The 10,991-nt window shown below is 46.1% G+C and overlaps 1 pseudogene; it reads left to right on the top strand.

The window, feature by feature from the left end:
* Positions 1-9,880: 9,880 nt before the first annotated feature.
* Positions 9,881-10,023, top strand: LOC144108941 (U2 spliceosomal RNA; annotated as a pseudogene).
* The last annotated feature ends 968 nt before the right edge of the window (positions 10,024-10,991 follow it).

Here is a 10,991-nt window from a genome sequence, read left to right as displayed (position 1 = left end):
TTCAAAGAAATCAGGAAATGGAGTCGCGATGAGACCACGGCCGTGTAGGGCTTTATTTGTGAGGGACCACGTACATTTGGCGCTCCTCCAATTCTGCTATGAGCCGTCGCTAAGGTAGGCCTTCATTATTTCGTTCTCGGCATCCAGTATGAGTTCATATTCCTCAGCAATTTGCTCTATTTAAGCCTTTATTCTTGTCTATATGGCGGCCTTTATCTAAGAGCGAATATTTTTAGGCATAGGGCAGTGAAACACAGTGCCTGAAAATACCCCCTGCTCGTGTGTGGAACAACGGATTTCTGGTACTTGGAGGCTTCTCCTGTCTTTGAGGTATGCATTACCTCATAGGCCCCGCCGCGGTGGCTCAGTGGTTAGGGCGCTCGACTACTGATCCGGAGTTCCCGGGTTGGAACCCGACCGCGGCGGCTGCGTTTTTATGGAGGAAAAACGCTAAGGCGCCCGTGTGCTGTGCGATGTCAGTGCACGTTAAAGATCCCCAGGTGGTCGAAATTATTCCGGAGCCCTCCACTACGGCACCTCTCTCTTCCTTTCTTCTTTCACTCCCTCCTTTACTCTTCCTTTACGGCGCGGTTCAGGTGTCCAACGATATATGAGACCGATACTGCACCATTTCTTTTCCCCCCAAAAAAACAATTATTATTATTATTTCCTTTCCTCCTGTCCTCGTACTATTCGCGCAGTATTAACTTTCCACCTATTGGCTGCTCAGTACCCTGACTCCGAGCATAATCTCTCTTCTCTGAACTGCTTATTCGGCATGTCAATATATTGTTACGTGACGTCAAGCCGATGAAAACAAGGCATTAGGGATTTCCTTTCCCTCCAAAAACCAATTATTAACTATTATTATTACCTCATAGACGACTGAGGTTTATATGGCCAAACGCTATCTCGCTAAGCCTAGTGTTTAGAAGCTGGGGATATTCGAGTTGATTCTAATGGTGAGAAAAGAGCGGTTTTTACTATTTCCTTTTTGTTAGTCACAAAATGATGGTTGCTAAAAGAAGTCCTAGTCGATGGATGTAAAAATGAGGCAAGCCAAAATCTGCCGTGTTTTCAGTACGTCTGTAGCCACTCCATTGGTGCTCACCGCATCATCGATGTACAACTCGGGCATATCGAGATATCGACGTGCTACATAGCAAAGGTGTCTACCTAACAATATGTATGGCGTTAGTTTCGCCGCTGTAACTGAACGTTAAAAAACGAAAAATTTGGAGGACGCTTAAGCTTCGCCTGTAAGAGCAGGACGCAACAGCGTGTTGCAGCATTTCCAAGGAATCCACGGAACGCCATCGTCCTTCGGTGCGATCCCTTGCCCGGAAATTTAAAGGAAAGGAAGCATATCTTGGTGGACACCCGAACTGCGCCGTAAACCAAGGAATAATAATAACAATAATAATACATTGGTTTTTGGAGAAAGGAAATAGCGCAGTATCTGTCTCATATATCGTTGGCTTCTGAACCGCGCCGTAGGGGAAGGGATACAGGAGGGATTGAAAGAAGAAAGGAAGAAAGAGGTGCCAAAGTGGAGGGCTCCGGAATAATTTCGACCACCTGGGGATCTTTAACGTGCACTGATACCACACAGCACACGGGCGCCTTAGCGTTTTCCCTTCATAAAAACGCAGCCGCCGCGATCGGGTTCGCACCCAGGAACTCCGGATCAGTAGCCAAGCGCCCTAATCACTGAGTCACCGCGGCGGATGTAAGGCAAAGAAAATGAAAATAAAATTTTTAAAGGAAAGGACGCCTGTCTCACATATCTCGGTGGACACCCGAGCCTGGCCGTAAGAGAAAGCAATTGAAATGAAAATTGGTTTTAAGGAAAGGAAATGATGCCTGTCTCACAATTCTCCCTTGGCACCCGTAACGTGCCGTAAGGGAAGGAAAATCCCTTCCCTTACGGCGCGTTTCAGGTGTCCACCGAGATGCGCCATTTTTCGCACACGACCAAAGACGCCGACGACACCGGCTTTTCTGCGACATTAGCTCCTTCACGCTGTCGCGTTAAAAATTGTGTTTTCCTTAAAGGCGTTGTTCACATTTTCTGTGTGCCTGACAGTGACCATAAAATATTAAAAAACTGTCCACCGCTCTGATTTCTTTTTTATTTGTTTTCGTTTTTCGGAGGATTGATTATTTTTAGGCTGTCACAGGGGGTTTGATCGACGGGGAAATTCGGCACTAAAAGCCAGGCGGCTATTTTAAAGGTCCGGAAAGTGCGGCAGTGGGTGGTATATTTCCGAGCCGCACAATGTCGCCAAGTGCAGTCACGAAAACATGGGTCAGTGAAATATAGGGAGCTACGCAAGTGCCTTGTATGAAGAATACAAGTGCGGCCCCCATCGATCAAACATGCTGCGCTGACGCTGAGAGATAGTCATCTTTTTGGCATATTGGTTCCTCTCTGTGATGCAACCCTGCGACAAGCAGAACAGTTTTGCGCATGCCATTATGCCTGAAAGACGTTTGATGACTTTGTTCAAAACAAATATTAACCCACTGTAAGAACACACATTTCTTTCTTTTTATGCTTTTATGTAAATACTGCAACGTTCTTACTGCCCATACGTGTGACACACGCTAATGGGATTTGTTTAGAAAAGTCTACGTTGCTCCATTTCGCATTCTTTTTTCTACAGATATTTTTATTGCGAAAATATCATAGAAATAGCAAATCAATGTGAGAACTGAACAAAATCTTTCTTTTCATTCACGCTCGGAATTCGCCGGATGACAGCGGCATGATGCTCCCGATGGCTTTATCAAAGGAGTTCACGTAGTGCGATTTGGGTCGTCAACAGCAGCTCTCAAGTAACCTTCGGAATCAATTACCAGAGCTCTTATGCAAATGTGAAAACAAATTTCTAAGTCTTTGCTTCTTCAATAAAGGAATTGGGGCGTTTCTATTTTTGTGTATCAGAAGTATTCACTCGTGGATTGCTACTGCGTCCTATCAGCGCCTCTTTCCTCGACAGCTTCCTTTCTAATGGTATCTTACCAACATAGAGAGCCTGTCCGCGCAGTCGTATGCTCTTAAAATTTCTCCATTTCTGCAAACACCTAGTTTCGTTACTCTCAAACAAAACCAATGCATGATTCTTTATTTTCAAAAAGCGTTTGAGCACTGCCCCGTGACAATGAGTGTAAACTTATTTTGGTTTCATAATTTAGTACTGCTTGGCTGTCGTGAGGCTACCTTCAAAGTAGCCTTCCATGTACATGACTGCAACAAAGGACTAACAGCTGGAAAAATAGCTCTCAGTAACTTTGCTAAAGTAGCTTTAGGGGGCGTGTGTTTAGTGGGGTAAAGCTGAAATGACTTATTGAATAAGAGATTATAGCTTTTGTGTTTATTGAATGGCGACAGATTTCGAATGACAAAAGACGAAGAAAACTGGAATCGCTGCGTCTCTATACTGTCAAAAAACTAAAGACTGCCATCATAATTTTTTCTGACCATCAGCACTGTGTAAATTTACAGTTAGAACTATCAGCAAATGGGGCCGAAGTGAAAATTGGTTACAGTGATTGAAACACGGATGTTTTAAGACATGCATTCACAATGCCTAAAATATACATTTCGACGCCCGAGAATGAAAGCATGCATAATTCTATAAGCTTTCCTTAAAGGAAAAATGCGAGAGTTGCAGTGAAAGCAAAAAGTTTTGTTTTATAAGAATGCTCACTGAAGTTCTGCACAAGAGTGACGAAAGTTGTAATTACTTCCTTGTGCGATGGTGGCTGTGATTAGGACCATCTCAGAATTTAGGTGAGAAAAATCGGCGAATAATCTTGAGGCAGACGCAAAATAAACAAGGAAATTATCAATGCCAACATTAATCTGACATCTAGGTCACTAAATTATTCAGCACACTGGCAGAAAAAGATACTAAAATGATTGCGATCAAATGTCGAAGATATTTTGTGGACATATGTTGAGCCTATATATTTAGTGAAAATATTTAGGGGATATATATATATATATATATATATATATATATATATATATATATATATATATATATATATATATATATAGTTAAAGGAAATGAGGGGCCCGTTTGACAAATTTATGAAGGGGGCCAACAGTCACCGAAACCAAGGTGCATAGGGGAACGTTAATTTTTTTTTTTAATGTGTTATGCTTATGAGTGGGATAATAATACTTAGATTAATAAATTGCTTAAAGAAAATTACTTATAAAGCAGCAGAAAAAACAACCATGCCGCCGGTGGGATCCGAACCCACGACATCCGAATATCGCGTCCGGTGCTCTTAACAACTGAGCTACGGCAACGGCTGTCCAATCTGCTGCTGTCGTGGGTATTTATGTTTACTAGGTGTAAGCGAGCCTTGAGAGTGTTCACCAGCGCCACCCTCGACCATAGCGGCGGACGTAGCACGTCCTGTAATACCGCGAGCGTGACGTAGAACGTCAACTAACGGTGAGGGCGGAAACTGTGCGAGAGCCCTCTTATGCTACCTATGGCATCAAGACTGCCAGAACCGAGACCCTCGTTAAGCTATTAGCCGACAAGTTAAAGGAAATGAGGGGCCCGTTTGACAAATTTATGAAGGGGGCCAACAGTCACCGAAACCAAGGTGCATAGGGGAACGTTAATTTTTTTTTTAATGTGTTATGCTTATGAGTGGGATAATAATACTTAGATTAATAAATTGCTTAAAGAAAATTACTTATAAAGCAGCAGAAAAAACAACCATGCCGCCGGTGGGATCCGAACCCACGACCTCCGAATATCGCGTCCGGTGCTCTTACCAACTGAGCTACGGCGACGGCTGTCCAATCTGCTGCTGTCGTGGGTATTTATGTTTACTAGGTGTAAGCGAGCCTTGAGAGTGTTCACCAGCGCCACCCTCGACCACAGCGGCGGACGTAGCACGTCCTGTAATACCGCGAGCGTGACGTAGAACGTCAACTAACGGTGAGGGCGGAAACTGTGCGAGAGCCCTCTTATGCTACCTATGGCATCAAGACTGCCAGAACCGAGACCCTCGTTAAGCTATTAGCAGACAAGTTAAAGGAAATGAGGGGCCCGTTTGACAAATTTATGAAGGGGGCCAACAGTCACCGAAACCAAGGTGCATAGGGGAACGTTATTTTTTTTTTAATGTGTTATGCTTATGAGTGGGATAATAATACTTATATTAATAAATTGCTTAAAGAAAATTACTTATAAAGCAGCAGAAAAAACAACCATGCCGCCGGTGGGATCCGAACCCACGACCTCCGAATATCGCGTCCGGTGCTCTTACCAACTGAGCTACGGCGACGGCTGTCCAATCTGCTGCTGTCGTGGGTATTTATGTTTACTAGGTGTAAGCGAGCCTTGAGAGTGTTCACCAGCGCCACCCTCGACCACAGCGGCGGACGTAGCACGTCCTGTAATACCGCGAGCGTGACGTAGAACGTCAACTAACGGTGAGGGCGGAAACTGTGCGAGAGCCCTCTTATGCTACCTATGGCATCAAGACTGCCAGAACCGAGACCCTCGTTAAGCTATTAGCCGACAAGTTAAAGGAAATGAGGGGCCCGTTTGACAAATTTATGAAGGGGGCCAACAGTCACCGAAACCAAGGTGCATAGGGGAACGTTATTTTTTTTTTAATGTGTTATGCTTATGAGTGGGATAATAATACTTAGATTAATAAATTGCTTAAAGAAAATTACTTATAAAGCAGCAGAAAAAACAACCATGCCGCCGGTGGGATCCGAACCCACGACCTCCGAATATCGCGTCCGGTGCTCTTACCAACTGAGCTACGGCGACGGCTGTCCAATCTGCTGCTGTCGTGGGTATTTATGTTTACTAGGTGTAAGCGAGCCTTGAGAGTGTTCACCAGCGCCACCCTCGACCATAGCGGCGGACGTAGCACGCCTGTAATACCGCGAGCGTGACGTAGAACGTCAACTAACGGTGAGGGCGGAAACTGTGCGAGAGCCCTCTTATGCTACCTATGGCATCAAGACTGCCAGAACCGAGACCCTCGTTAAGCTATTAGCAGACAAGTTAAAGGAAATGAGGGGCCCGTTTGACAAATTTATGAAGGGGGCCAACAGTCACCGAAACCAAGGTGCATAGGGGAACGTTAATTTTTTTTTTAATGTGTTATGCTTATGAGTGGGATAATAATACTTAGATTAATAAATTGCTTAAAGAAAATTACTTATAAAGCAGCAGAAAAAACAACCATGCCGCCGGTGGGATCCGAACCCACGACCTCCGAATATCGCGTCCGGTGCTAATAGCATAACGAGGGTCTCGGTTCTGGCAGTCTTGATGCCATAGGTAGCATAAGAGGGCTCTCGCACAGTTTCCGCCCTCACCGTTAGTTGACGTTCTACGTCACGCTCGCGGTATTACAGGACGTGCTACGTCCGCCGCTATGGTCGAGGGTGGCGCTGGTGAACACTCTCAAGGCTCGCTTACACCTAGTAAACATAAATACCCACGACAGCAGCAGATTGGACAGCCGTCGCCGTAGCTCAGTTGGTAAGAGCACCGGACGCGATATTCGGAGGTCGTGGGTTCGGATCCCACCGGCGGCATGGTTGTTTTTTCTGCTGCTTTATAAGTAATTTTCTTTAAGTAATTTATTAATCTAAGTATTATTATCCCACTCATAAGCATAACACATTAAAAAAAAAAAATTAACGTTCCCCTATGCACCTTGGTTTCGGTGACTGTTGGCCCCCTTCATAAATTTGTCAAACGGGCCCCTCATTTCCTTTAACTTGTCTGCTAATAGCTTAACGAGGGTCTCGGTTCTGGCAGTCTTGATGCCATAGGTAGCATAAGAGGGCTCTCGCACAGTTTCCGCCCTCACCGTTAGTTGACGTTCTACGTCACGCTCGCGGTATTACAGGACGTGCTACGTCCGCCGCTATGGTCGAGGGTGGCGCTGGTGAACACTCTCAAGGCTCGCTTACACCTAGTAAACATAAATACCCACGACAGCAGCAGATTGGACAGCCGTCGCCGTAGCTCAGTTGGTAAGAGCACCGGACGCGATATTCGGAGGTCGTGGGTTCGGATCCCACCGGCGGCATGGTTGTTTTTTCTGCTGCTTTATAAGTAATTTTCTTTAAGCAATTTATTAATCTAAGTATTATTATCCCACTCATAAGCATAACACATTAAAAAAAAAAAATTAACGTTCCCCTATGCACCTTGGTTTCGGTGACTGTTGGCCCCCTTCATAAATATATATATATATATATATATATATATATATATATATATATATATATATATATATATATATATATATATATATATATATAAAGAAGCTGCAGGAAAAGTATAAAAAACGCTCTGAATTTACACTGATGCATGGTTAAAACCCCTGCGTTGCATAAATTGTCTTACAGCCCGACCCTACGCAATGGTTCCCTGAATTTGTGTAGCTAATTGAGCACATGGCAACAATAAAAACGATTGATGACATAATTTATAAATGGACGCCAGGACACTGCGGCTTCAAAGGAAACAACTACGCGGACGAGGCTGTCCGATCTGCCCCCAATGACCAAGTATGTATTCCTATATCAAGAGTTGACACAGCGTGTGAGCTACGTAAGTTGGGGCTGGAGTTCACACTTTCTGCATGAAACACTAGCCAGTTTTTCAACTGTTTCGCAAGGCATTGGATCCATTACTGCGTTTTCGTTTTCCTCGCAATGTACCTCGTCGTGAAGCAACATTGCTTTGCCGTCGTTGGCTCGGTGTTGCAGTTATAAGAGAATACACGTTCCGCATTGGGATGGCCGACAGCCCTGCTTCTGAAAGATGTGGCTGCGAAGAAACAATTGTACGGCGTCCTGTGTGAATGCGCTGCTTTGGCGACCGAAAGACGTACGCTGCGTTGTGACCTAGGCCGGCTCGATCCTCGCCTTTTAAGGTAGGATAGGACCCTGGGACCGTGGTCACAGCAGTCGACTGCTCCAAGGGCCTACACGGCACCGTTTCGCTTCCTAATTGCGACTGTATTGAGAATCGTTTGTGAATGTGCCCCTGGCCTTTTCTCTTTTTTTCATTTTCAATCCCCTCATCTCTCTTCCCCAGTGCAGGGTAGCCAACCAGAACACCCTTCTGGTCAAGATGATGATGATGTCCTCAGGTTTAATGGCACATACTCGCGGCGAGCATTGGCTAGGGTGCTTTGCGGATATACCCTTCTGGTTAGCATCTTTCCCACTTCCTCTTTATCTCTCTCTTTCTCTCCATTGATAAAAAAAACTGTCCATAGCTTGTTCGAACAAGCGGGACTTGCTCAAGTTTCTTAGGGGTGTAAATATTTTATATAATGAATTAATTTTTTTAAGACGCTCAGCGTTTGGAATGAATCCCACATTCGTAGCAAGATGCGCGACAACACACGACCTCTATAAACGCCTGATGATTATAAAATGGCCTTCAAGATGAGAGGTTTTGAAATTCTCATGTATGCAGGATTGATCACTAAACAATTTGTGTTTATTAACGCTTCAATTTTCTCAGACTCTTTTTTTTCTTCGTTGCAGTACACTAGATTCGTTTCTTCAACACTTTTGTCTGTACCATTTTAAAAGAGCAAACAAAAAGAAATATGAGCGAGATATGTCTGCTCGTTCCAAGAAATCGCTTCGGATGACGAAGGATCCGTCCGTGCGTTTTTTTTTTTGCGCTGCATATTTGCTCTTCTGCTACGGATGACGCAGGGATGCCGACAGAAAAACGATGAGGCACAAACGTGCGTGCGCTGACTGTCAAAACGAGAAGCAGTAAGCAGAGGCCCCTATTATGAAATATTAAAACTGACGTCGGGAAGTTCTGAGCGAGAAGCGACGGCCAGTACTACTTGTCACACCACAAACGCAGTTCGACTCGTAAAAAATGCTCCAAATTACGTCACTAAACGAAAAAAATTGGCGGTGGCTTAGCTATTGTTAAACCTGGAATGACTCGATAGCTACAGCTGGCCGAGTGGAACTTGGTCACGTGACGAACCACGTGATTGGCATCGGCACCGCGCCGCCGGCATCTGCTCCGCAGCGCGAGACCAACCACGTGACAGCGTGGCAGCGCAGCCACAGGGTGGCGGCACAGCTACAGAGTGGCAGCCCAGCCACAGGGTGGCGGCGCCGCAACGCTGAAGGCTCGAAATGCTACCATAATGCAGCTATCGCTACGAAACTGTGAGGTTGTTGTCGTGCGCGTCACTGGAGGAATCCCGCTTACGGCTGTGGCAAGCGCAGAGTATATATGTGTGCTTCATTCCAAGATGGTATGCAGCTCATATGGAAGGGAGGTGTCGTACACGCAGCTAGAATCCTAACCTTTCCTCCCTAGTCCCCGTGTAGGGACGGGCGGAGCGCCACCTGTTTGTGCTCTGTGTGTATATGTGTGATAATATATTAAAGAGACACTGAGGAGAACTCTATATGATTTTTTTGTTAGCAAAATCTGATAGTTCGGCATTTCAAGGCTTTGTTGCCGCTTGTCCGGGAGCGAAAGATGCATTTATTTCAAAGAAATTTGGATTCCGAGTTGAAAAAGTTTTTCTCGCCGCTCTAATTCAAACTCGAGAACTCTTATGACGTCACGGTGTCACATATATTAAGGAGCCTAAATTAAATTTTAAAAGAAAAAGGTGTGAAGAAGACGACAGCAAATTAACTGAAGAATAAAGAAGAGGAAGAAGAAGCATTCGTTGAGGTGGAGAGAGATGATTGGTGGAGATGAGAAGAAGACGACAACACCGAGGCTATAAAAGGGCGAATGAGAGCGAGGCACTGGGGAGGGGGGCGATAAGTCCAACTGGACCCGTAACAGATACTCTACGGGGTCCGGATATAAATGTCCGGACCCCGTAGAGTATCTGTTACGGGTGAAGTTGGACTTATTTTTGGAAATGTGGCGGAGAGTTTGAAGGATGCTTCACTCCCGCCACCGGTTGGCCCGGTATTGCACTACCTCCGGGATCGGCCTTGTCTTTAGCGCATCTTTACTATCCTTTCTTTCTCTCCGACCTTTCAACTCTCCTGCTATCTGCACGTGGTAGCGACTGTGGCTCTTCTTGAACCAGTGAGCAGGCCTGTGCACTTTCCTTTTCTTTCTTCCTGGCAACTATCTATCTATCGAGGAACTGGGGGGAACCGCAGAGAAGCGGAGGCTCCGGCAGGTCAGGGACACATCGGCTGGAAGAGAGCGACGTCGGCTACTGCTCCAGTGAGCTCGCGTTCTACGACATCGCATCGTGGACTTCCTGCCATGCCTGAGCCCGTTCCGGGGAGTCAACGGAGGACGCTGCCACCTGTTACGGCCAGGGGTGTATCCAGCGCTGTTGCCACCCATCCGGGTGGTGCCACGCCAACAACACCGGAATCACCTCCACGGGCGCTTGGACCGGGAGCTTGTACGACGCAGCCAGCAACGCCAGCCCAAGCACGTCGAACGCCGCCAGCAACGCAAGCCCAAGCACGCCGAACTCCGCCTCGACGCCGGCTACGGGATCCATACAACGCCGCAGCCGCACCGAACCAACCGTGAGCAGGAACGCCGACCGCGAATAGTAGAACGCTAGTAGTAGACGCTGGTAGCAGTGTGCCCGGGTCGTCTGTATTTATAGCCTTTGTGTGTTATGTTAGTTTTGTTAGTTTTGTGTTCTAGTGTGTGTGTCACGTAGGGTGTATTAAATGTGCGTTTGTGTGGGTACACCTGTCGCCTAGTCCATTCTTTCAGTCCGAGTGTTCTCCGGAGAGATCGAGACACACGGAGAACTCTTATGACGTCACAGGACGCACTGACAATAAACGTGATTTAAACGCAGACTCCGTGATTTCTGGCCGCTAGCGGTGCGGTCTAGCAGCTGCCGAAATGAAAGCTACCGCCGCCGCACGTTGAAGGCATCTATCGGGGGTCGCTACCGTCGCTTTGTTTACGCTTGCACCGGCGTCTTCCCAG

This window comes from Amblyomma americanum, chromosome 10 (genome assembly GCF_052857255.1).
Source record: "Amblyomma americanum isolate KBUSLIRL-KWMA chromosome 10, ASM5285725v1, whole genome shotgun sequence".
Classification (NCBI taxonomy): Eukaryota; Metazoa; Arthropoda; class Arachnida; order Ixodida; family Ixodidae; genus Amblyomma; species Amblyomma americanum.
Note: the sequence above shows the minus strand (reverse complement) of the source record. Positions and strands in the feature narration are given on the sequence as shown.